A 25,849-nucleotide genomic window follows, 5' to 3' on the forward strand; every position below is an offset into this window, starting at 1 on the left:
CAAAAAAAGCCTTAGCTACCCCCTTACGCAGAGGCAAACAGGCCCTACGCCTGCTTGCATCAACCATAAGCCTTCCGTGTGCAGTCGCTGATCAGCCGGAGGGCAAAAGGCCCAGCTCTGTGCCAGCGATTACTTTACCATGGCCTCCGCGGATGGACTGCCAATGCTTACTTGGACAGGCTGCAAATTCCGCATTTCACGCATGCGCAAGTGCACGTGGTTATCCTGAACTCGCAGGGCACTTCAAGGGGAAGATGACAGCGTACTAGAGAGTGTGCCATCACACACACCCAGTTTCAGGGCCATTGACTTTTCCCTTGAATGCATCTATGCTATTGGTCTCAACTATTCCATGTGTCACAAGTTCCGTATTCTAACCACCCTTTAAGTAATGAATTCCTCATTGACTTTTATTAATTACAATCTTGGATTTTTGTTCCCTAGTTTTGGACTCCAACACAAGTGGGAGCATCTTCTATACGTCTAACCTATCAATCTATATCATAGCTTTAAAATCCTCCAGTCGGTCACCTCTCAGCCTTTACTTTTCTATAGATCAGAACCCTAGCCTGTTGCGTCTATCCTGCTAGTTATTGGCCCAGATATTCGGGTCGGGGGCTTCCCGCGGGTGCAAGCCCCTCCGACCTGCACTGACCTAGCGCGCCGGCCGTTGAGCTGTGGGCCTGCGTGGGATTCCGATCCTGGGCCTCCTCCAACTGCCGGCGCGCAGTGCTTGCGTATCCCAGGGGCGCAGTTAGTTCGCAGCGTCCCCTGGGATCACGTGGGCCATGGAGAGCCAATAGTAGCAGGGAATGCTTCATTCATAAGTTTGGCAGGAAGACCTGTCAAACCTATAAATACTATAAGCCCCAAAACATCACCAAATCTTCAATTAAATTTTAAAAAAGTATCACATTTTTAAAATAAACTATAAATTACATGAAATAACTATTTTAAACAATAATTTAAATTTTTGAAAAAATTAATTACATTTTCTAATGGGGCTAAAAATAAACTTACCTTTCTTTAAAGTATTTAAAAATAATAAACCTGTAGAAAAAATGTTTTCATTTTAATTAATTCACCACTCACCTTGTTAAAAGCAAGCCTTGCGACGGCTTTTTACGGCCCCGATTTTCCTTGCGCCGTCGGGCGGGGTTTCAGGCGGGCAGGGGCTGAAAATCGCAGAAATAGGGGGTCGTGACCCCCCGCCCGATTCCCCGCTCCGCCCGACTTTTGACCCGGTGTTTCAGCGCGACCCGAATCAGTCCCGTCCGCAGCCGGCGAGACTGGTCGTCGGGAGCCTAATGAGCAATAATTGGCAGCTGTAATCCCATTTTAAGGGGCCCTTGCAATTTACAGCCTTTCCCCACGTAAACCATGCTTGGTGGGAACACTGCTGATGAAACTTGGCGTGAACAATGTTGGCTTGCTTACTTTCAGCTGCAGGTCAATCAGGAATGAAGAGATATAATCAGACAGCATTGGTAGGCTGCAGGACCTTGTTGCTCAAGGCTTGGGGCAACTTGTTGAAGGCTTAGGCACAGCTGTGGAAGGTTGGAGCCTCACACACTTCTCCAGTGTGAGCTCCTGGGAAGCCCCTCTCACCACCCTCGCTCAGCGCTTCCTCAATGGAGGCATCTGCCAGAAGCATGGGAGGCCTTTTGTTCCTTCCCTTCTTGGCATTAGAGGATCTCCAACAGCAGAGGAGGCTGGAGCAGATCCAACAACAACAGCAGATCCAGCAGGAGCGACAGGCTTTGGCTCAGCCACCTGAGGCAGCACAGGCCAGAAGGGGCCAGCGCATGGAAGGCCGTCGGCGCAGGAGATACCCCCCAAACAGGGTCTACAGACACAGGGTAAGCTACCTCAACATGACTGAGCAGCAGTGCCAAAGGCGGCTCCGACTTTCACGAGAGGTAGTGACTGACATCTGCGCAATGCTGCAGCAAGACCTGGAGCCCAGAGCACCAGGTCGACACTCCTTACCAGTGGCCATCAAAGTCACCACCGCACTCAACTTTTTTGCCTCAGGCTCCTTCCAGGGATCAGCAGCAGACATCAGCGGCATCTCCCAGGCGGCCGCACACACTTGCATCAAACAGGTCACCAATGCCCTCTTTGCCCTCGCGCACAATCACATTCATTTCACCCGGGATCGCGCAAATGTGAGGGCGCGAGCGCTTGGATTAGCTCAGCTGGCAGACTTTCCAAGGGTGCAGGGCGTCATTGACTGCACACATGTGGCCCTTAGGGCACCCCACTGCAATCCAGGCATATTTGTCAACCGCAAGGGCTTCCACTCCCTTAATCTTCAGCTGGTGTGTGGACCACAAGGAGGTGATTTTGCATGTTTGTGCCGAGTACCCTGGCAGCTGCCATGACTCCTTCATACTGCGCCAGTCTACTGTGCTTCTGCTATTCAGTCCGCCAAATGAACTTCAGGGATGGCTACTTGAAGACAAGGGATATCCCCTGCGGTCTTGGCTAATGACACCGTTGAGGAGACCAGCCAATGAAGCTGAGGAGCGCTACAACTCCAGCCACATTTCCACCAGATTCATTATCGAGCAAGCCATCGGATTGCTAAAGAAGTGCTTCAGATGCCTCGATAGATCAGGTGGAGCCCTACAGTACTCATCAGCCAGGGTCTCCAAAATCGTCGTGGTATGCTGTGTGCTTCACAACATGGCACAGCGTCATGGCTTGCCGATTTCGCAGGACCAAGAGGCTCCTCACAGAGCCGCCTCGGATGAAAATGATGCTGAGGATGATGCTGAGGAGGAGGAGGAGGACGGAAACCAGCATCCTGCAGAGGCCCGTCAAACAGCGGCACCAGTGCGCGAGAACATTGCTGGGCGCAATGCAAGGAACGCACTCATCCTGGCCAGATTTGCGTAGACCGGTACATCAAACACTGTAGCCTCGCTGCATCTTAACTGACCATGGACAGTGGCCCATCCCTGCGCATTTCCAGCTATTTGACCAGCTTGCTGACATCTGCAAGTAATCCTAAGGCCTCAATGTGAAATCCCCATTCGCCAAATGACAGATGCCACAACTGCAGCAGTTGCCACCAGATTTTTTATGTACAGGAAACTGATGGCATTAAAACTATATACAAGACTTTTCACCCAAGTGACTACCCTTGTGATTAGTGGTGCTTTATTTTTCTCTTATGCGTGCTCCTACGTAGTGGTACCCCTGTGGCTTCAGCTGATGTGGAGGCCCCTTGCTCACATTCCTGCTGCTCCTGTCTCGACACTTTTGGCGGGCGTCCTCTGGGGTGGTGAGCCTGTGAGGGCTCGCCAGCAGTCTGCTGCTCCTGCAGCTGTGCAGGGGTTGAGACTCCTATCTCACTTGGGTGTGGACTCCGGCGGGGCTCTGACCGAGGGCTCTGAAGTGGCATGGAAGTGTGAGCGCCTGGAGAGGAGCCCCCACTTCCTTGAGGTGTGCCAACAACCTCCCTCTCATGGGTCAGCTTCCCCTCAGCGCCTGCAAGTGGCTGGAGAGCACATTGCTGCACATCAGGGGGGCCATGGGGACCCGTCTCTGCACTGGAAGTCCTGCTCAGAGGGACTTCCATGAAGGTCTGGTTTTGGTGCTCAATAGATGCCCATCGCTCCTCAAGAGATGTCATTCTATTCTGAGCACTCACCATGTTTTCAATACCCTGGCGACTAAGTTCCTCCATGGCCGTAGCCCTCCTTTCCTCGGCTGCAGCCCTCCTCTCCTCGGCCGTAGCCCTCCTCTCCTCGGCTGCAGCCCTCCTCTCCTCGGCTGCAGCCCTCCTCTCCTCGGCCATAGCCCTCCTCTCCTCGGCCGCAGCCCTCCTCTCCTCGGCCGTAGCCCTCCTCTCCTCGGCCGCAGCCCTCCTCTCCTCGGCTGCAGCCCTCCTCTCCTCGGCTGCAGCCCTCCTCTCCTCGGCCATAGCCCTCCTCTCCTCGGCCGCAGCCCTCCTCTCCTCGGCTGCAGCCCTCCTCTCCTCGGCCGTAGCCCCCCTCTCCTCGGCCGCAGCCCTCCTCTCCTCGGCCGCAGCCCTCCTTTCCTCGGCTGCAGCCCTCCTCTCCTCGGCCGTAGCCCTCCTCTCCTCGGCCGCAGCCCTCCTCTCCTCGGCTGCAGCCATCCTCTCCTCGGCAGTAGCCAGCCTTACCACGGAGGTAGCCATCCTTTCTGTGGTGATGCTTTCATGCGCCAATGACTCCAATAAGGCTGTGCTCATGCTCGCAATGGACTCCCTCATTCGCTCCACACTCGCAGCGACCCTGGAGACAAAACCTGCCAGAGACTCCTGCATCTGTGCATGGAGATCCATCACTTCCGCTCTTGCAGATGGAACCAAAGGCATAGGGTCGACATGCAGCTGAGCTGAGCTGGCAGAGGCCTGCGCCCTCCGACGAGCACTCTCCACAGCTGTCCCTGTCTCCACAATCTGCTGATGCTCACTTGTGAGCTGTGAAACACCAGGTGACAGCACTACTCTATGTCCCGAAGGCCCCCCCGAGGTGTGAGTGTCTGCGCTGGTGCTGGGTGCGCTTACTTCTGCTGACGCTGCACCCTCAGAGGCTGGAACTTCCTCTGAGGAGTCTGGCTGCAAAGCCTCTTCCTCCTCGGCAGTGGTGACGGGGGCTCCGGATGGTCCTGTGGGGGAGTAAAGGAAAGAGTTAGAGATGTGATGCCAAGGCCGTTATGTCTGACATTGGTGATAGGTACTCAATTGCCTTGGCCTGAGCACATGGAGTTTGATAGTGCTGTTATCATTGTATTGTGTATAGGTATTCGATTGCTTTTGCCTGGGAGTGTGTGTGTGGAGCAGCCATTAAAAAGCAACATGAACTGAACTCTGCTTACGGCCTCTGGATTATCTTTGCAAATGCAACATTTGGCGACGAGGATGGCTGAAATCTCTCTTCCACCACCTCCTACCTTCCTTGCACTACCTGGTGAGCTGCTGATCCCATGGGTTCGCTGGTTACAGTCCTTTGAAACCTATCTCATTGCTCTTTGACTAGAAAATGTGAGTACATCACGGAAAAAGGCACTGTTATCCCATTGCTTGGGAGCGGAGGGCCAACGTGTTCTTGGGACATTATGCACAGCAGACTCAATTCAAACACATGATGAGGCTGTGGCTCTGTTAAGCACACACTTCTCTGCCCCACAAAGTGCCCTCCTGCGGCGATTCATTTTTAGACAGCGTCACCAACTCCCCGGCGAGTCAGTGCATCAATACGTGGCTAATTTGAGGGGGTTAGCTAGCTCGTGCAAGTTCAGTGCACTACAAGGCGAGATGGTGCGTGATCAACTAATAGAGCACACCAACAACGTGAGAGTGCGTGAAAGACTGTTACTCGAGTCCGACGATCTGTCGTTGTCACAGGCAGTCAACATTGCCTTTCAAGTCGAGTCTGCAGCCGAATGTGCAGCGAAACTAGCACACACACCCAATGACAGCGCCCTCGGCCCCGACAGCTCTGACATGGTAATGCTCGCGCGACGGCAGCAACGCGCACTACCGCGGCAACAGTGTGGAAACTGCCGTGCTCGTTCACATGCTACCAGAGCGCAGAATTGCCCCACGTGCGGTCAAGCCTGTCGCAATTGTGGAAAACAAAAGCACTTTGCCAATGTCTGCCGCTCTGCCCCGGTTGCTACAAATGAACACTCTCAGTCCTCAAGCACTATAATTCACAACGTGGGCCTCTGGATTATCTTTGCAAATGCAACAAAGGCTACTTCCACATTGGATTTGGCAGATGCTCATAAGTCCAAATGATGTAGCTTCAGAATCATATCAACGACTCATGCTATGTCAATGAGAGAAATGGGAAACTATTCTGTCACCAGCTTGCGGGCTTGCTCCTGTCTCTCCTTCCCCAGCTTCCGCAGTCACGTCAGCCCCAGCATCCTCCATCACTGCTTCCTCCCAGGGGGTCAGGTGGGCGATTGAGGGTGGTCCTCCTCCAGTCCTCGCTCGCTCTCTCCTATTGTGAGCTCTCTTTTCCTGCAATGAGGGAGACAAGTGAAGTTTGAGTGAGAGTGCAGGAGTGAGTGTAGAGATTGCATAGCATAGATACTTAGAAGGAGACAAAGATGGTGTGAGGCTGCAAGACCAAGGGCCCTCCCTGTGTGTGGTCAGTTGTGTTCCAAGCATCAGAGTGAGAGGCAGTGTGAGGGCTGCACGGTGGAATAGTTATGTGAATGTGAGCATAGAGAGAGAGGGAATGGGTAAGGGTACATGGGTGTGACTGTGAAGTGGGATGTGGAGGAAGTGATTGCTGAAGCTGGGTGCTGTTGGGGAAAGGCAATGGGGATCAGGTTGAGGGTGATGGAAACTTGATACTTACTTTTCCTGTGCGGTGAAGGTCATGGAAGCGCTTCCTGCACTGTATCCAGGTCCAACGGGAGACTCCCTGAGAGTTGACCTCTGCAGCCACCTCCATCCAGGCAGCCCTGGTCTCTTTGGGAGGACTCTTCCTCCCTGAGCTAGGGAAGAGGACCGCCCTGTGGGCCCTAACCCCATCCACCAATGTCTGGAGTGACGTCTCGTCAAATTTGGCGGCAGCTCGGCCTCTGCCGCTGGCAGCAGCTGGTGCAGGCTCCTCTGCCATTGTCCAGGAGTGGTTGGGAAGCCTGCAGAGGTTGAGAAGCTTGCTGGACACTTTAAAAGCACCACGAATGATGACGTCATACTGTGGGGCTTTCTGACTGGAAATGGACAATTAGCAAGGGTGCCCACATGCTGGAAATTAATTGGCCAATTGAGGGAAAATTGCGTCCAGCTGGCTGACCCATTTAGATTCGTGTCGGAACCCAACATTCGGGGAACCCGACAATTCCCCGCACCTTCGGGAAAATCGGGGCCGTACATGTCTAACTTCTGGAGACATACCCTCCCGGGAAAACCTGCAAAAATAATGTAAGTTCGATGCGCACGCGCTGCCTCTCCGGCGCACATGTTCGACCTCTGAACCCCTTCTTTCAGGGGAATGGAAGTGCCCGTTTCCCGCACATGCGCAGTGCATGCACGAAACCGGCACTTCCATTGGGCTTACGGGTGAGTACCCCGAGCGTACTCACCCGTGAAGACCCGAATTTCTGGGCTATTAACTCTCAGATCTGATATCAGCATTGTATTCCTGTTTTTGCCCCATCACCAGTGCCTCTATATCCATTGTTGCAATTCTGGAGACCAGAACTGTGTACCTTACTCCAAATTTGGCATAACCACAGCTCTGTGCACTTTTACCATAACTTCTCTGCATTTAATGTCTCTTCCTATATACAGGAGCCCCAGTGCGCTGTTTGGACAATGATGGATAAATTGGTCATAGAAACATAGAAACATAGGAGATAGGAGCAGGAGTAGGCCATTCGGCCCCTCGAGCCTGCTCCGCCATTCAATGCGATCATGGCTGATCATCCAAACTCAGTACCCGTTCCCTGCTTTCTTCCCATATCCCTTGATCTCTTTAGCCTTAAGAAATATATCTAACTCCTTCTTGAATATATTTAATGAATTGGCCTCTACTGCCTTCTGTAGTAGAGAATTCCACACGTTCACCACTCTCTGGGTGAAGAAATTCCTCCTCATTTCTGTCTTAAATGGCTTACCCCTTATCCTTAGACTGTGACCCCTGGTTCTGGACTCCCCGACCATCAGGAACATCCTTCCTGCATCTAGTCTGTCTAGTCCTGTCAGAATTTTATAAGTTTCAATTAGATCCCCTCTCATTCTTCTAAACTCCAGTGAGTATGTGCCCAATCGACCCAATCTCTCCTCATACGTCATTCTTGCCATCCCAGGTATCAGCCAGGTGAATCTTCACTGAACTCCCTCCATGGCAAGAACATCCTTCCTCAGATAAGGCGACCAAAACTGCACACAATCCTCAAGATGTGGTCTCACCAAGGCCCTGTACAACTGTAGCAAGACATCCTTGTTCCTGTACTCGAACCCTCTCGCTACGAAGACCAACATACCATTTGCCTTCTTAACCGCCTGCTGCACCTGCATGCTTACCTTCAGCGACTGGTGCACAAGGACACCCAGGTCTCGTTGCACTTCACCTTCTCCCAATCTATTGCCATTCATATAATAATCTGCCTTCCTGTCTTTGACACCAAAGTGGGTAACCTCGCATTTATCCACGTTATATTGCATCTGCCATGCTTCTGCCCAATCACCCAACATGTCCAAATCAGACTGGTCAACTTAACTGTATCAGTGTTATCTACACGGTAACCCAGCACAAATGTTAAAATGTTGGCGTGGAATATATTCAATCTCATTCAGATGTTCTGTGTCGAGACTTTCTAAAGTAGTGACCCATTTAGCAAATGGATCATACACTTCGGATTTAATAAGTCAATTTTTGTACGGAGTTGCGGCAGAACTTGTTAGCAGTCATACAGGACAGACAGTAATGTGCTGTGTCTCTAGATTTGAAGTATAATTCATATGATCAATTTTTATTGTTTAGAGGACAAAGTGAGGCAGTACGAGAAAGGTAAAGGAGCCTAAAGACCACTTCCAATAACAGTAAGAACGGTCTCAAATATCTCCATATGTTTTGACGTAACAAATCTCACTACACACTTGGTTTGAGCATAAAGCAAGGCTTTAATCAACTTGTTTCAGAACATGGAGGTCTAGTTGTAATTTACTAGTTCCTTGTCTTACAAAATCTCCCTGGACAAGCTGGGGCCATGCCCGAGTACTTATACTCCTTGGACGACGCCACCAGCTGGCCATCCAGCGTTATTTCATGAGTAGTTTCTTGATGATGATGAGATTTAAAACAAGTTTATCACTTGTCATTGCATCATTAGATATATAACAATGTGGCGGGGAATGTAAAATTAATGGTGGTTCCGGGTCGGCTAGGAAATTAAAATAAAGTGAGTTGTAAAACGCCTGGATGGTTAGATCAAAATTGCCTCCCTTTGGTCCTAAAAAGCATTATTAGCGATCACATATAATATTGTGACATTTCAACAAGTATTCCATATAAATAACACCAAGGAACAGGCCATTCAGCCCAACTGGTCAGTGCCAGAGTTTTTACTGCACCTGTCCCTTCTCCCAGGTTTATATATCCAACCATACCAGCATAGACTTCTGTTCCGATCTCCACCATATACTTATCCCCTTAAAAGCATCTATGGTATTTCCCAAAACTATTCCTTGCAGTAGCGAATTCCACATTCAAACCATTCGCTGTGTAAAGAAGTTACGCCTTCGCTTTTGGATTTAGTTTTGAATATCTTATATTTAGACCCCTTTGCACTTCCCCACAAATGGAAACATCTTCTCTACGTCTATCGGAAGCAAACTTTGTCTTCATCATCAATACATCTATAAAGACGTTCCTCGGCTCTAACTTTCCGTAACAAAAGAGCCGCAACTCTCAGTCTTTCCTGATAGTTATAGAAACATAGAAGATAGGAGCAGGAGTAGGCCATTCGGCCCCTCGAGCCTGCTCCACCATTCAATGCGATCATGGCTGATCATCCAAATTCAGTACCCTGTCCCTGCTTTCTCCCCATATCCCTTGCTCCCTTTAGCCTTAAGAAATATATCCAACTCCTTCTTGAATATATTTAATGAATTGGCCTCAACTGTCTTCTGTTGTAGAGAACTCCACAGGTTCACCACTCTCTGGGTGAAGAAATTCCTCCTCATCTCACTCCTAAATGGCTTACCCCTTATCCTTATACTGTGACCCCTGGGTCTGGACTCCCCTGCCATCGGGAACAGCCTTCCTGCATCTAGCCTGTCTAGTCCTGTTAGAATTTTATAAGTTTCAGTGAGATCCGCTCTCATTCTTCTAAACTCTGGCGAATATTAGCGTAATCGACCCAATCTCTCTTCATACGTCATTCCTACCATCCCAGGTATCAGTCTGGTGAATCTTCGCTGCACTCCCTCCATGGCAAGAACACCCTTCCTCAGATAAGGCGACCAAAACTGCACACAAGACTCAAGGCGTGGTCTCACCAAGGCCTTGTACAACTGCAGCAAGACATCCTTGCTCCTGTACTCGAATCCTCTCGCTATGAAGGCCAGCATACCATTTGCCTTCTTAACCGCCTGCTGCGCCTGCATGCTTACCTTCAACGACTGGTGCACAAGGACACCCAGGTCTCATTGCACTTCCCCTTTTCCCAATCTATTGTCATTCAGATAATAATCTGCCTTCCTGTTTTTGCCACCAAAGTGGATAACCTCGCATTTATCCACGTTATACTGCATCTGCCATGCTTCTGCCCAATCACCCAACCTGTCCAAATTGTATTGGAGTTTTTCCGCACCCTCCTCACAGCACATGCGCCCACCGAGCTTTGTGTCATCTGCAAACTTGGAGATATTATATCTAGTTCCTTCGTCTAGATCATTAATATATATTGTGAATAACTGGGGTCCTAGCACCGATCCTTGCGGTACCCCACTAGTCACTGCCTTCCACTCGGAAAAAGACCCGTTTATTCCAACTCTTTGCTTCCTGTCTGCCAACCAGTTTTCTATCCAAGTAAGTACCATACCCCCAGTCCCATATGCTTTAACTTTGCATGCTAGGGACCTTATCGAAAGCCTTCTGAAAATCCAAATACACCACATCCACTGGTTCTCCCTTATCTATTTTACCAGTTACATCCTCAAAAAATTCCAGTGGATTAGTCAAGCACGATTTACCTTTTTTAAATCCATGTTGACTTTGTCCGATCCTGTCGCTGTTTTCCAAGTGCTCTGCTATTACATCTTTTATAATGGACTCTAGCATTTTCCCCACTATCGATGTCAGGCATACGGGTCTATAATTCCCCGGTTTTTTTCTACCACCTTTTTTAAATAGTGGGGTTACATTAGCTACCCTCCAATCCATGGGAACTGTTCCAGAGTCTGTAGAATTTTGGAAGATGACCAATGTATCTATCGCATAAGCTCAGGTATCAACCTTGTAAATATTTATTGCACCATCTCCAGCGCCGGAAAGACATTTTCTTGTAATATGAAGAGCAGCACTGTGCACATTATTTCAAATGTAGCCTAAGCAAGGTTCTGTTCACGCTTATCAGAACGGTTATACTCAATGTCGTTTTTGATATTTGTAGACCTGAACGGAACCCTTGATGGAAAAGGTGAGCAGTTGAGTACAGCTGACAGTTCTATCATCCTGATAGTGGCCAGTGCATTTCTGCCATTGATAATACGCTGTATACAATTAATTCAGCTCCCACACAGCGGCGCTGCTGTTTGTAGCACTCTTGGCCAGAGTCTGAACTGAGTGGGTTGTAATCACACTCCAGAAACATAAGCCCACAATCCGTGCCGGTGCCAGTATTAAGGGAGTGCAGCACTCTTTGCGGAGCCGTCTTTCAGACCTGATGTTAAGCGGTCTGGCCTCTCGGCGGGGACGTAAATGAGCCAACACTATTTCTAAAAAAGAGCTGTTAAGTCCTTCCAGGTGTTAAGCCTGACTTCGGTAGTGGGGAAAATGCTAGAGTCCATTATAAAAGATGTAATAGCAGAGCACTTGGAAAACAGTGACCGGATCAGACAAAGTCAACATGGATTTACAAAAGGTAAATCGTGCTTGGCTAAACTACTGGAATTTTTTGAGGATGCAACTGGTAGAATAGATAAGGGAGAACCAGTGGATGTGGTGTATTTGGACTTTCAAAAGACTTTCGATAAGGTCCCGCATAAGAGGTTAGCGTGTAAAGTTAAGGCACATGGGATTGAGGGCAAGGTACTGACTTGGATAGAGAACTGGTTGGCAGACAGGAAGCAAAGAGTTGGAATAAACGGGTCTTTTTCCAAGTGGCAGGCAGTGACTAGTGGGGTACCGCAGGGATCGGTCCTAGGACCCCAGCTATTCACAATATATATTAATGATCTAGACGAGGGAACTAGATGTAATATCTCCAAGTTTGCAGATGACACAAAGCTGGGTGGGCGTGTGTGCTGCGAGGAGGATGCCGAGAAAGTCCAGTATGATTTGGACAGGTTGGGTGATTTGGCAGATGCATGGCAGATGCAGTATTATGTGGATAAAATCGAGGTTATCCACTCTGGTGGCAAAAGCAGGAAGGCAGGTTATTATCTGAATGACAATAGATTGGGAGAAGGGGAAGTGCAACGAGACCTGGGTGTCCTTGTGCACCAGTCACTGAAGATAAGCATGTAGGTGCAGCAGGCGGTTAAGAAGGCAATTGGTATGTTGGCCTTCGTAGCGAGAGGGTTTGTGTACAGGAACAAGGATGTCTTGCTGCAGTTGTACAGGGCCTTGGTGAGACCACACCTTGAGTATTGTGTGCAGTTTTCGTCGCCTTATCTGAGGAAGGATGTTCTTGCCATGGAGGGAGTGCAGCGAAGACCCACTAGACTGAGACCTGGGATGGCAGGAATGACGTATGAAGAGAGATTGGGTTGATTGGGCTTATATTCGCTGGAGTTTAGAAGAATGAGAGGGGATCTCATTGAAACTTATAAAATTCTAACAGGACTGGACAGACTAGATGCAGGAAGGATGTTCCCGATGGTCGGGGAGTTCAGTAGCAGGGTTCGCAGTCTAAAGATAAGGGGTAAGCCATTTAGGGCAGAGATGAGGAGGAATTTCTTCACCCAGAGAGTGGTGAACCTGTGGAATTCTCTACCACAGAAGGCAGTTGAGGCCAATTCATTAAATATATTTAAGAAGGAGTTGGATATATTTCTTAAGGCTAAAGGGGTCAAGGGATATGGGGAGAAGGCAGGGACAGGGTGATGCGCCTCAATAACTTCAAGGCTCAAAGTTAACTGGATAAAACTAGGCTTTTATTAGCAAAGAAAGATGCCTGTGTCTTCACCCAGCATTCTGCTGTTCTGCTGCAAGACAAGCCTGGGCTTGTCTTAAGTAGGGCCAGGTATGGGCGGAGCCGACACACCCAATGGGGAGAAAGGGGGCGGTGCACTATATAAAATACAAGGTAAAACACAGGAGCAGGCAATACAATATATGTAGTTAAATACAGAGTCTGATGAATGACATATTTCATCACACAGGGTACTGAATTTGGATGATCAGCCATGATCGCATTGAATGTGGAGCAGGCTCGAGTGGCCGAATGGCCTACTCCTGCTCCTATCTTCTATGTTTCTATATCAAAGTCCCAAGACAATTCACAGGATCGTAAACCGGAGAAGGTTACAGAGATAAGCAGGAATACTCTACCACTTACAGCAGGCCTCGGGAGATCGCGAAGCTGAACCAATAGGGATTTCTGTGAGAGGTTCAATGCAATCAAATATACAACTTAGTGTTGTGTCACATCAAGCGTGACATTTAATGCTTTGGGCGGGAAAGTGACTGCAGAAACGTAGGCATTGGAATTGTAGGTATGAGCATTGCAATGTTTGTATTCCTATCCAGCAACCTTTCAACTTTCCTCTCTTTATTTTTTTAAGCACTCGATAACTCTCTTCAAAGTGCAGGTAAGCGATCAGAAAAAATGTCCGTGGTGAAGTCTTTCCTGTCACTTGACAGACAGGGGTAGCCCATTCACCATTTCAGTTTGATCACAGCCCAACTGCAGCTCAACTCCTTTTAGCCGCCTTTGCTCAATGTCACTTGATACGCCTGACAAACATAAAACCACCTCAGCCTTAAACGCTTCCATTCACCACTAACACCCAGAGGCTATTGAGCGAGGCAGTTCCAGATTTCCACTGCCCTTTGTGAGAAAAACGTGCTTCCTAACATCACCCCTGAATGGCTTGGCTTCAATTGTAAGATCATGCCAACTTATTCTGGATTTGTACAACACTATTCAATCCATTTGCAATTCAGAAAAACTCGATTAGAACACCTCTTAATATTCTCAGAACACAAACCAATTTTGTACGTCCTGTCCTCATAATTTGACCCTTTTAGACCCGTCATGCAGTGTGCGGTTTTGGTCACCTTATGAGGAAGGATGTTCTTGCCATGGAGGGAGTACAGCGAAGATTCACCAGGCTGATCCCTGGGATGGCCGTTGTGACGTATGAGGAGAGATTGGGTCGATTGGGCTTGTACTCGCTGGAGTTTAGAAGAATGAGAGGGGATCTCATTGAAACTTATAAAATTCTAACAGGACTAGACAGACTAAATGCAGGAAGGATGTTCCTGATGGTTGGGGAGTCCAGAACCAGGGGTCACAGTCTAAGGATAAGGGGTAAACCATTTAGGACAGAGATGAGGAGGAATTTCTTCACCCAGAGAGTGGTGAACCTGTGGAATTCTCTACCACAGAAGGCAGTGGAGGCCAATTCATTAAATATAATAAAGAGGGAGTTCGATATATTTCTTAAGGCTAAAGGGATCAAGGGATATGGGGAGAAAGCAGGGACAGGGTACTGAGTTTGGATGATCAGCCATGATCTCATTGAATGGCAGAGCAGGCTCGAGAGGCCGAATGGCCTACTCCTGCTCCTATCTTCTATGTTTCTATGTTATTATTCTGGTAAATCTGTGGAGCACACCCTCCAAAAACAATAACCCGTTACTGTTTTATAGACATAGAAACATGGAATAATAGGAGCGGGAGTAGGCCATTTGGCCCTTCGAGCCTGCTCTGCCATTCAATGAGATCATGGCTGATCATCCAAATTCAGTACCCTGTCACTATAGAAAGATAGTTTTGCTTGAATGATTCCCCAACTTCTATTGAGGAAGGGTATGAAGTGTCACAACCTACGGGCAATGGCGGCAATCTTCTTCTTCTTAGGCAGTCCCTCGGAACCGAGGATGACTTGTTTCCACGTTAAAAATGAGTTCGCAGGTGACTGATGAGTCCAATGCTGGACCTACAGCCTCTGTCACAGGTGGGGCAGACGGTGGTTGAAGGGGCGTGTGGGTGGGATGCTTGGGTTGACGTGCGCTCCTTCCGCTGTTTGCGCTTGGCTTCCGCTTGCTCCCGGCGAAGAGATTTGAGGTGTTGGGCGCCTTCCAGATGCTTCTCCTCCACTTTGTGGGGTCTTGGGCCAGGGATTCCCAGGTATCGGTGGGGATGTTACACTTTTTCAAGGAGGCTTTGAGGGTGTCCTTGAAGCATTTCCTCTGCCCACCTGGGGCTCTCTTGCCATGCCGGAGCTCCGAGTAGAGCGCTTGTTTTGGGAGTCTCGTATCGGGCATGCAGGCAATGTGACCCGTCCATCGGCACTGATCGAGCATGGTCAGAGCTTCGATGCTGGGGATGTTGGCCTGAGCAAGAACACTGACGTTGGTGCGCCTATCCTGCCAATGGATTTGCAGGATCTTGCGGAGGCAGCGTTGGTGGTACCTCTCCAGTGCTTTGAGGTGCCTGCTGTACATGGTCCATGTCTCTGAGGCATACAGCAGGGCGGGTATCACTGCTGCTCTGTAGACCATGAGCTTAGTGCCTGGTTTGAGATCCTGGTCCTCAAACACTCTCGTCCTCCTCAGGCGACCGAAGGCTGCACTGGCACACTGAAGGCGGTGTTGGACTTTGTCGTCGACGTCTGTCCTTGTTGACAGTAGGCTCCCCAGGTATGGAAAGTGGTCCACGTTGTCCAAGGCCTTGTCGTGGATTTTAAACGATACCGCTTATTTTGCAACCGTGCCCATATCCAGGATCACGACTGTGCCCTACGAAAATCTGTGCATTATTTTGTAACTTAGACAATAGGTGACTGCTCTTGCATCTTCTGTGCTGCAACTCAACTATTTTGAACTCTCGTTTGTTGATTATTTTAAGAGTTTGACAGACTTCTTCGTGATGCAGGTAAACAATAATTTTCAAAAGTTTCTGTAAAACATTTAACTTTTGCTAATATATAAAGTGGATGTGGTGTATTTGGACTTTCAGAAGGCTTTCAATAAGGTCCCGCTAAGAGATTAGCATGTAAAGTTAAGGCACATGGGATTGGGGGCAAGGTATTGACTTGGACAGAGAACTGGTTGGCAGACAGGAAGCAAAGAGTTGGAATAAACGGGTCTTTTTCCGAGTGGCAGGCAGTGACTAGTGGGGTACCGCAGGGATCCGTCCTAGGACCCGAGCTATTCACAATATATATAAATGATCTAGATGAGGGAACTAGATGTAATATCTCCAAGTTTGCAGACGACACAAAGCTGGGTGGGCATGTGTGCTGTGTGGAGGATGCTGAGAAACTCCAGTATGATTTGGACAGGCTGGGTGATTGGGCAGATGCATGGCAGATGCAATATAATGTGGATAAATGCGAGGCTAGCCACTTTGGTGGCTAAAACAGGAAGGCAGATTATTATCTGAATGGCAATAGATTGGGAGAAGGGGAAGTGCAACGAGACCTGGGTGTCCTTGTGCACCAGTCGCTGAAGGTAAGCATGCAGGTGCAGCAGGCGGTTAAGAAGGCAAATGGTATGTTGTCCTTCGTAACGAGAGGGTTCGAGTACAGGAACAAGGATGCCTTGCTGCAGTTGTACAGGGCCTTGGTGAGACCACACCTTGAGTATTGTGTGCAGTTTTGGGCACCTTATCTATGGAAGAATGTTCTTGCCATGGAGGGAGTGCAGTCAAGATTCACCAGACTGATACCTGGGATGGCAGGAATGACGTATGAGGAGAGATTGGATCGATTGGGCTTATACTCGCTGGAGTTTAGAAGAATGAGAGGGGATCTCATTGAAACTTATAAAATTCTAACAGGACTGGACAGACTAGATGCAGGAAGGATGTTCCCAATGGCGGGGGAGTCCAGAACCAGGGGTCAAAGGCTAAGGATAAGGGGTGAGCCATTTAGGACAGAGATGAGGAGGAGTTTCTTCACCCAGAGAGCGGTGAACCTGTGGAATTCTCTACCACAGAAGACAGTGGAGGCCAATTGATTAAATATATTCAAGAAGCAGTTGCATATATTTCTTAAGGCTAAAGGGATCAAGGGATATGGGGAGAAGGCAGGGACAGGGTACTGTATTTGTATGATCAGCCATGATCTCATTTAATGGCGGAGCAGGCTCGAGGGGCCGAATGGCCTACCCCTGCTCCTATCTTCTATGTTTCTATGTTTCTATAAAGGCAAGGGAGTGCGATTCAATTGTGTAGCATAATAGTGAACAAGCCAAGGCATGAGAGAGGAGTAGTGCTTCCAACATTTCGGAGAAATATTGCCTTGACGGTATTAAACAATCAATACTGCACCTGATTGTCAAATATAGAGAATGCAGTGAACAACATGAGGTCGTATTCTATTAAATCTGTTTGATATATACTGACGGTCTGAAGGAATCATGCACCAATTTGCGTGGATAGTTATTTATTTTATCTACAGTTCAATATTCTATATATCTACCTTTCTGCCCATGCCTTCAAGAGAGCGCAGACTAGATTTACGAGAAAGGTTCCATTGATGAGGGACTTCAGTTCAGTGGATAGACCAGAGAAGATGGTATTGTTCTCCTTTTAGCAGAGACGGGTGAGAGCAGATTTGACAGAGGTGTTCAAAGTCATGCGGGGTCTAGACAGAGTAGATAGAGTTAAACGGTTCCCATTGTGGGAAAGGTTGGAGAACTAGAGGACACATATTTAAGGAGATTGGCAAAAGGTAAACAGGCGACATGAGAAAAAGCGAGTTTATGCAGCGATTGGTTATGATCTGCAATGCCAAGCTCAACGAGTCGTGGAGGCAGACTCAATTGCGGCTTTCAACCGGGAATTGGGTAATTATCTGAAGGGGAAAAATGCAGGGCTACCGGGAAAGGGCTAGGGCTAAGGACTTGGCTGAAGTGCTCTTGTAGAGAGTCGGCACGGGCTCGACTGGTCGAAAGGCCTCCTTCTGTGCTGTAACCATTCCATGATTCTCTGACTCTACATACCTTGTTATCGATAAACCTACTCTCATACATACCTACTTATCCATCTGTCTGTCTGTCTATCTATCTATCTATCTATCTATCTATCTATCTCAGTCTATCAGTCTATCTGTCTATCTCTGTCTATCTGTCTATCAGTCTATCAGTCTATCTGTCTATCTGTCTGTCTGTCTATCTGTCTGTCTATCTGTCTGTCTGTCTATCTATCTGTCTGTCTGTCTATCTGTCTATCTGTCTGTCTGTCTATCTGTCTGTCTATCTGTCTGTCTGTCTGTCTGTCTATCTGTCTGTCTATCTGTCTGTCTATCTATCTGTCTGTCTGTCTGTCTGTCTGTCTGTCTGTCTATCTGTCTGTCTATCTGTCTGTCTATCTATCAGTCTGTCTATCTGTCTGTCTATCTGTCTGTCTATCTGTCTGTCTATCTGTCTGTCTATCTGTCTGTCTGTCTATCTGTCTGTCTGTCTGTCTGTCTGTCTATCTATCAGTCTATCTATCTGTCTGTCTATCTGTCTGTCTAACAGTCTATCTATCTATCTATCTATCGCTCTGTCTATCTATGTATCTATATATCTATCTATCTCTATATATCTATCTATCTGTCTATCTATCGAAAATAACAACAGAAAATGCTGGAAAAACTCAGCAGGCCAGGCAACATCTGTGGAGAGAGAAACAGAGTCAATGTTTCGGGTCGAAACCCTTCTCCAGAACTGAGAGAAAAGGCAGGAAATGAAACAAAAGGCAGTTTGGGGCTGGGAAATGGGGGAGGGGATGAAAGAAGAGACATTAAGAGATATTCAAGGTGAGACGACATGACAGGTAAATCTATCTATCTATTGTTCTGTCTCTCTGTCTCTCTCTCTTTTCTCTCTCTCTCTCTCTCTCTCTCTCTCTGTCTATTATCTATCTATCTACCTATCTATTTATCTGTCTCTCTGCATCTATCTATCTATCTATCTATCTATCTATCTATCTATCTATCTATCTATCTATCTATCTATCTGTCTATCTATCTATCATCTATCTCTCTGTAGGGGGGCTTCTTTTAACTGATTTAAGGTAATTCACCTGGTCTGCAGCCTTTGCCTGCACTCTGACCAATTATTATTTTTATTGTAATATGCTTTGTTTAGTTAATTGTGCTTTACTGCAGCGAAATAAACATTCTATCCTACGTAAAGGCTTTAATAATCGGCCTTATGAAGCTGGTAGAAACATAGAAACGTAGAAGATAGGAGCAGGAGTAGGCCATTCGGCCCCTCGAGCCTGCTCCGCCATTCAATGAGATCATGGCTGATCATCCAAACTCAGTACCCTGTCCCTGCTTTCTCCCCATATCCCTTGATCCCTTCAGCCTTAAGAAATATATCTAACTCCTTCTTGAATATATTTAATGAATTGGCCTCAACTGTCTTCTGTGGTAGAGAATTCCACAGGTTCACCACTCTCTGGGTGAAGAAAATCCTCCTCATCTCAGTCCTAAATGGCTTACCCCTTATCTTTAGACTGTGACCCCTGGTTCTGGACTCACCCACCATCGGGAACATCCTTCCTGCATTTAGTCTGTCTAGTCCTGTTAGAATTTGATAAGTTTCAATGAGATCCCCTCTCATTGTTCTAAACTGTAGAGAATATAAGCCTAATCGACCCAATCTCTCCTCATACGACATTCCTGCCATCCCAGGTACCAGCCTGGTGAATCTTCGCTGAACTCCCTCCATGGCAAGAACATCCTTCCTCAGATAAGGCGACCAAATCTGCACACAACACTCAAGGTGTGGTCTCACCTAGGCCCTGTACAACTGCAGCAAGACATCCTTGCTCCTGTACTCAAATCCTCTCGCTACGAAGGACAGCATACCATTTGCCTTCTTAACCGCCTGCTGCACCTGCATGCTTACCTTCAGCGACTGGTGCACAAGGACACCCAGGTCTAGTTGCACTTCCCCTTCTCCCAAGCTATTGCTGTTCAGATAATAATCTGCCTTCCTGTATTTGCCACCAAAGTGGATAACCTCGCATTTTTCCACATTATACTGCATCTGCCATGCATCTGCCCAATCGCCGAACCTGTCCAAATCGTACTGGAGTTTCTCAGCATTCTCCTCACAGCACACACGCCCACCCAGCTTTGTGTCGTCTGCAAACTTGGAGATATTACATTTGTTCCCATTCTAGATCATTAATATATATTGTGTATAGCTCGGGTTAGGACCAATTCGGCCGAATGTCATTTTTCAACGCGATACATTCAATGTAGTGCACAACCCAAAGACATTCAGATCATCTTCTGTTCGGACCAATGCACGATTAAACGATTGTTATATTAATCATTTTAATTCTTTTACAGCAAAATTAGTGCTCGAAAAAGAGATAGGTAAATCCATAATCACATGGTATTTGCAAATGTTTGGTAATTAAGAAAAAAGATGTTATGCTAATCCCAGCAACTAGCGTCTGGTTAGATTCCCACCAGACCTACGCAAATTATTGCATATTGTATGGGAATACTAACTGATTCAACAGATGTAAAGCCAGGTAATGGAGAGATATGGTGGATACCAATTCCTTAGCGGTTTTCCACCACAGCCGATTGTATCTCCCGTTGGAGGTAATTGTCAATTTGCGCCCTTTTTTACATTGAAGATAGGAGCAAGAGTAGGCCATTCGGCCCCTCAAGCCTGCTCTGCCATTCAATGAGCTCATGGCTGATCATCCAAACTCAGTACCCTGTCCCTGCCTTCTCCCTATATCCCTTGACCCCTTTAGCCTTAAGAAATATATCCAACTCCTTCTTGAATATATTTAATGAATTGGTCTCTACTGCCTTCTGTGGTAAAGAATTCCACAGGTTTACCACTCTCTGGGTGAAGAAATTCCTCCTCATCTCTGTCCTAAATGGCTTACCCCTTATCCTTAAACTGTGACCCCTGGTTCTGGACTCCCCGACCATTAGGGACTTCCTTCCTTCATCTAGTCTGTCCAGTCCTGTCAGAATTTTATAAGTTTCAGTGAGATCCCCTCTCATTCTTCTAAACTCCAGTGAGTATAAGCCCAATCGACCCAATCTCTCCTCATACATCATTCCTGCCATCCCAGGTATCAGCCTGGTGAATCTTCGCTGCACTCCTTCCATGGCAAGAACATTCTTCCTCAGATAAGGCGACCAAAATTGCACACAATACACAAGGTGTGGTCTCACCAAGGCCCTGTACAACTGCAGCAAGACATCCTTGTTCCTGTACTTGAACCCTCTCGCTACGAAGACCAACATACCATTTGCCTTCTTAACCACCTGCTGCACCTGCATGCTTACCTTCAGCGACTGGTGCACAAGGACACCCAGATCTCGTTGCACTTCCCCTTCTCCCAATCTATTGCCATTCAGATAATAATCTGCCTTCCTGTTTTTGACACCAAAGTGGATAACCTCGCATTTATCCACATTATATTGCCCTGAAGGAAAACGAGCAGAGTTGAATCTTCATTCAGTTGACTTCAATTGGCGACGACTCTGATGTCTGTCGCATTATACAACCGTACATAGATAGAAATATCAGCAATGGAGAGGAATTTGGCAGGCTGCAAACCTGGCCAGTGACTCAATCCCATCACTGTTGTATCCATGTGTTAATGGAGACACGGAATGCAGGAGTTGGTTCACAGGTGTTTACTGAACAAAGTCTGGAGGTGAACTAACAGATACAAGACACTATACAGGCTTATATAGCCTGAGTGGCCATTACCGGCATTACAGTACACAGGGGCTCTTAAAGGCACATACACCACAATTCCTCCCGTTTTAGACAACCAGCACATAACATTTTAAGTAATCATTAATTAACATGTTACAAGAACAATAATCTACACATTTGCTGCAGTTAATCAATTATAAGTCAGTCTCTCTGGAGGCTGCCTGACTCGGTCCGGATAACGCCTCGGTGGTGTAGTAGTTTTTGGTGGTGTAGTAGGTTCTTTTGGCAAGGTCAATTCAGCTTGAATGCCAGTGTCGAGTTCATCTGGTTCCAGTATCACCGGATCGGAGGTAGATACTATGGGTATCTCTGCTTCATCATTAGGCATATAGAGTTGTGGTGTAGGTTGTCCCTTTTCGGATGACTCTATGATCTGGTCAGCATGGCGCCTTATTATGCTTTCTCCAATGTCCACGGTATACATCAGCGGTCCTAGTCGTGTGCAAATAGTTCCAGGCTGCCATTTCTCGGTACGGTAGTCCCAGGCCAAAACTTGTTGACCTATCTGGAAGGTTCTAGTTGGCCTTTCATTCATGCCTTGAAATTGCCGGTTCTCCACGTCCCTTCTGATGTTTGGCTTGATCAAATCCAGCCGGCATCTTAGGTTTCTATTGAAGAACATCATGGCGGGTGTTTGGTTTGTAACCACATGTGTTGCATTCCTGTATGCAAACAAGAAGTTATCTACCTTATGCTGTAGATTTATGTCTTCATTACCCATGGCCTTTATGGCCTTCTTGAAGGTCTGGACAAACCTTCCAGCCAATCCATTGGTGGCGGGATGGTATGGGGCGGACGTGTAGTGCTTAACCCCATTGTTTTTTAAGAACTTCCTGAATTCTTTGGACACAAATTGCGGCCATTATCAGAACAGATCTGTTCAGGCAGCCCATTCCTGGCAAATATGGTCCTTAATGCTGTGATGGTTTTTTCCGTGGTGGTGGAGGACATCTTTATTACCTCCGGCCACTTGGAGTGTGCATCAACCGCGATTAAGAACATTGAGTCCATAAATGGACCAGCAAAGTCGATGTGTACCCTTTGCCATGGAGATGAGGGCCACTCCCATGGATGTAGAGGGGCTTGTGGTGGGGCGTTTTGGACCTTCTGGCATCCTAGGCAGCTCTTGGTCATTTCTTCGATGTCTCCATCGATACCTGGCCACCACACAAAAGCTCTGGCTAGGTTCTTCATTTTCACTCCACCCAGATGCCCCTCGTGAAGCTCCTTTAGCACTTTATCCTGGAGTTTGGGTGGAATCACCACTCTGGATCCACACATCAAGGTTCCTCAGCACACTGACAGCTGTTCTCTTCTTTGCGAGAATGCTGGCAACAGTGGTTCGCCATGTGCTGGCCATCCCTTCACCGTTAAATCGTAGACTCGTGAGAGAGTCGGGTCATTTCTCGTATCCTTTTCAATGGCAGAATTTGTTACTGGTAGACATTCCACTATGGTTGAGTGGAACATCTCCACTGGGTCCACTGTAGGTGCCTCTTCTACCGTTGGCAACGGTAGGCGCGATAAACCGTCAGCATTCCCATGCTGTTTTGATCCTTTGTATTCTATGTCATATTGGTGTGCCCCTCGGAAAAGGGACCACCTCCATAGCCTTTGAGCTGTCATAATGGGAAAACCCTTTTTAGGGTTGAATATGGAGACGAGGGGTTGATGGTCAGTCAACAAGGTAAATTTTTGTCCGTGTAGGTAATGGTTGAATTTCTTCACTCCCCATACCAGGCTGAGTGCTTCCCTGTTGATCTGGGCATAGTTACGCTCAGCTGAGTTCAATGAGCATGACGCAAAAGCTATCGGCCGTTCTGAGCCATCAGGGAATCTATGCGATAATACCGCTCCTACGCCGTAAGGGGATGCATCGCACGCCAGTCTGATTGGCAGTGATGGGTTGTAATGAGCCAAAACTTCCTTGGACTTGATCAAGCCTTTGAATTTATGGAAGGCACGTTTACAGTCTTCGCTCCATTTCCAAATTACTCCCGTTTGTAGCAGTTCGTTAAGAGGGTGCAGAAGAGTTGACAAGTTCGGTAAAAATTTATGATAGTAATTTATCAATCCCAGGAACGGCCTTAATTGTGAGATATTTTCAGGTGCTGGGGCTTTTACGACCGCCTCAATTTTTTCAGGTGACTTATGGAACCCTTCCTCGTTAATTATGTGGCCACAATATGATATTTGTTTCTGGGAAAATTCGCACTTGGGGCGATTTGCTCGTAGGCCCCGTTCTCTCAGCCTAGTGAGCACCTGCTCCAAATTGGCAAGGTGCTCGTTATCGTTTTCTCCTGTTACAAGGCTGTCGTCTAGGTAGCATTGAGTCCCCGGAATCCCTTGGAGGACTTGCTCCATAGCTCTTTGCCAGATAGCTGGAGCTGATGCTATTCCGAAAACCAGTCGATTGTACTGGTACAGGCCTTTGTGTGTATTTATCGTGAGATACTTTTTAGAGGCCTCTTCAACCTCCCTCTGTAGATATGCCTGTGCCAAGTCAATTTTGGTGAAACGTTTCCCTCCGGATAGTGAAGCGAAAATATCTTCTATCCTCGGAAGAGGATACTGTACCGTGTGAAGGACCGGGTTTACAGTCACCTTGAAGTCCCCACAGATGCGAATTTTTCTCTGTTCTTCAGATTTATCATTATTCAACGTTTTCTTCATGACCGGGACGATGGGTGTTGCCCACTCGCTCCAATCTATCTTGGATAATACGCCTGCCTTTTCCAAATTCTCCAGCTCTGCCTCGACTGCTGGACGAATTGCGTATGGTACCGGCCTTGCCTTAAAAAACTTGGGAATTGCCGCATCTTCTACTTTTATTGAGGCGGTGGCGCCTTTCAAGGTTCCTAGTTCCTGTTGAAACACTTCCTTGGCATTGGCCAAGATGTCTTTTAATCGTTCAGGTATGACGTCATCATCATTTTTTTTCTTACTGGTCACCGTCAGTGCCTGAATGGAGTGCCAGTCTAAACGTAACTTCCTGATCCATTCACCTCCCAACAGCAGTGGACCACCATCTTGTAGAACGTATAAATACAACTTCTGTATTTCCTTGCCGTTGTATACAACAGGCACCCTTATTTTCCCTTTTGGGTATACCTTCTGCCCCGTATATGTTTTCAAGATAATGGATGTGTCTTTCAAAGGTATATGCGGAAATAGCCGCTCGTAACCCCGTCGACTTATGACGGTCAGAGCTGATCCTGTATCTAGCTCCATTTTAACTGGGGACCCCGCTATCGTGAGGGTAACCCAAATGGTCTGGTAATCTTCTTTTGCAATTACATTATGTAATTTGAGACAGCTTAGTCTCTTGTTTCCGGAGTCGCTATCGCTCTTCTGGTCTTCGGAGCTACTGTCCGTCATCATTTGTACCTTTCTGTACTTTTCCTTATTGATTTTTTTCCTGTCCATGGATTTTTTGTTTCCAGATCGGCATACACGTGCAATGTGTCCAATCTTTCCGCATTGCCTGCATGCTTTGACCTTGAACCAGCAGTCCCTCTGGTCATGGGTGGATCTGCCGCAGCAATAACATCTCTCGAAACCCTGTGTCATTTCATGGGTGCCGAAGTCCTGTGGCTTTTGCTGTATCTCTTGCGGCTGCTTCGTATGATACAGCCACACTGAAAGCCTTGTCCAGTGTCAAATCTTTCTCAGAAAGTAGCCTTTTCTGTGTTCCTTCACTTAGGAGACCGCAGACGAATTTGTCTCGAAGAGAATCTGCCAGTCCTGCCCCGAATTGGCAGTGCTTTGACAGCTTCCTTAATTCGGCGAGGTAATCAGCGTTACTTTCATTCTTGTGCTGATTCCTCCTGAAGAATTTGAATCGTTCCGCTATCAGCAGCGGTGTTGGGTTTAAGTGCTCCTGTAGGGTATCAACAATCTCCTTAAAATTCTTGTCCTTCGGTTTGGCTGGAGTGATTAAGTTTCGTAACAGCCGTATGTCCTTGCGCCCATTAGATTTAGAAGTACTGATGCCTTTTTATCATCCTCTATTTCATTTGCTGTGCAATATACCTCCACTCTTTCCACATATGTGGTCCAATCCTCTATATCACTATCGAAAGCAGTAATATTGCCAGTCTTAGGCATCCTGAAAAAAATGGCGCTTCCCGCGCTTTCCTTTCTTCCCCGCAGAAAAAAAATGGCGCCTCCCGCGCTTTCCCACCGCTGCCGCTGCTGACAACGCTGTTCTCCGTGGTTTTTATTTACATAGGTATTTTTAATAGGTGGAGACTCGT

This window comes from Somniosus microcephalus, chromosome 32 (assembly GCF_052327205.1).
Source record: "Somniosus microcephalus isolate GS21.2 chromosome 32, FLI_Smic_1.0, whole genome shotgun sequence".
NCBI classification, from domain to species: Eukaryota; Metazoa; Chordata; class Chondrichthyes; order Squaliformes; family Somniosidae; genus Somniosus; species Somniosus microcephalus.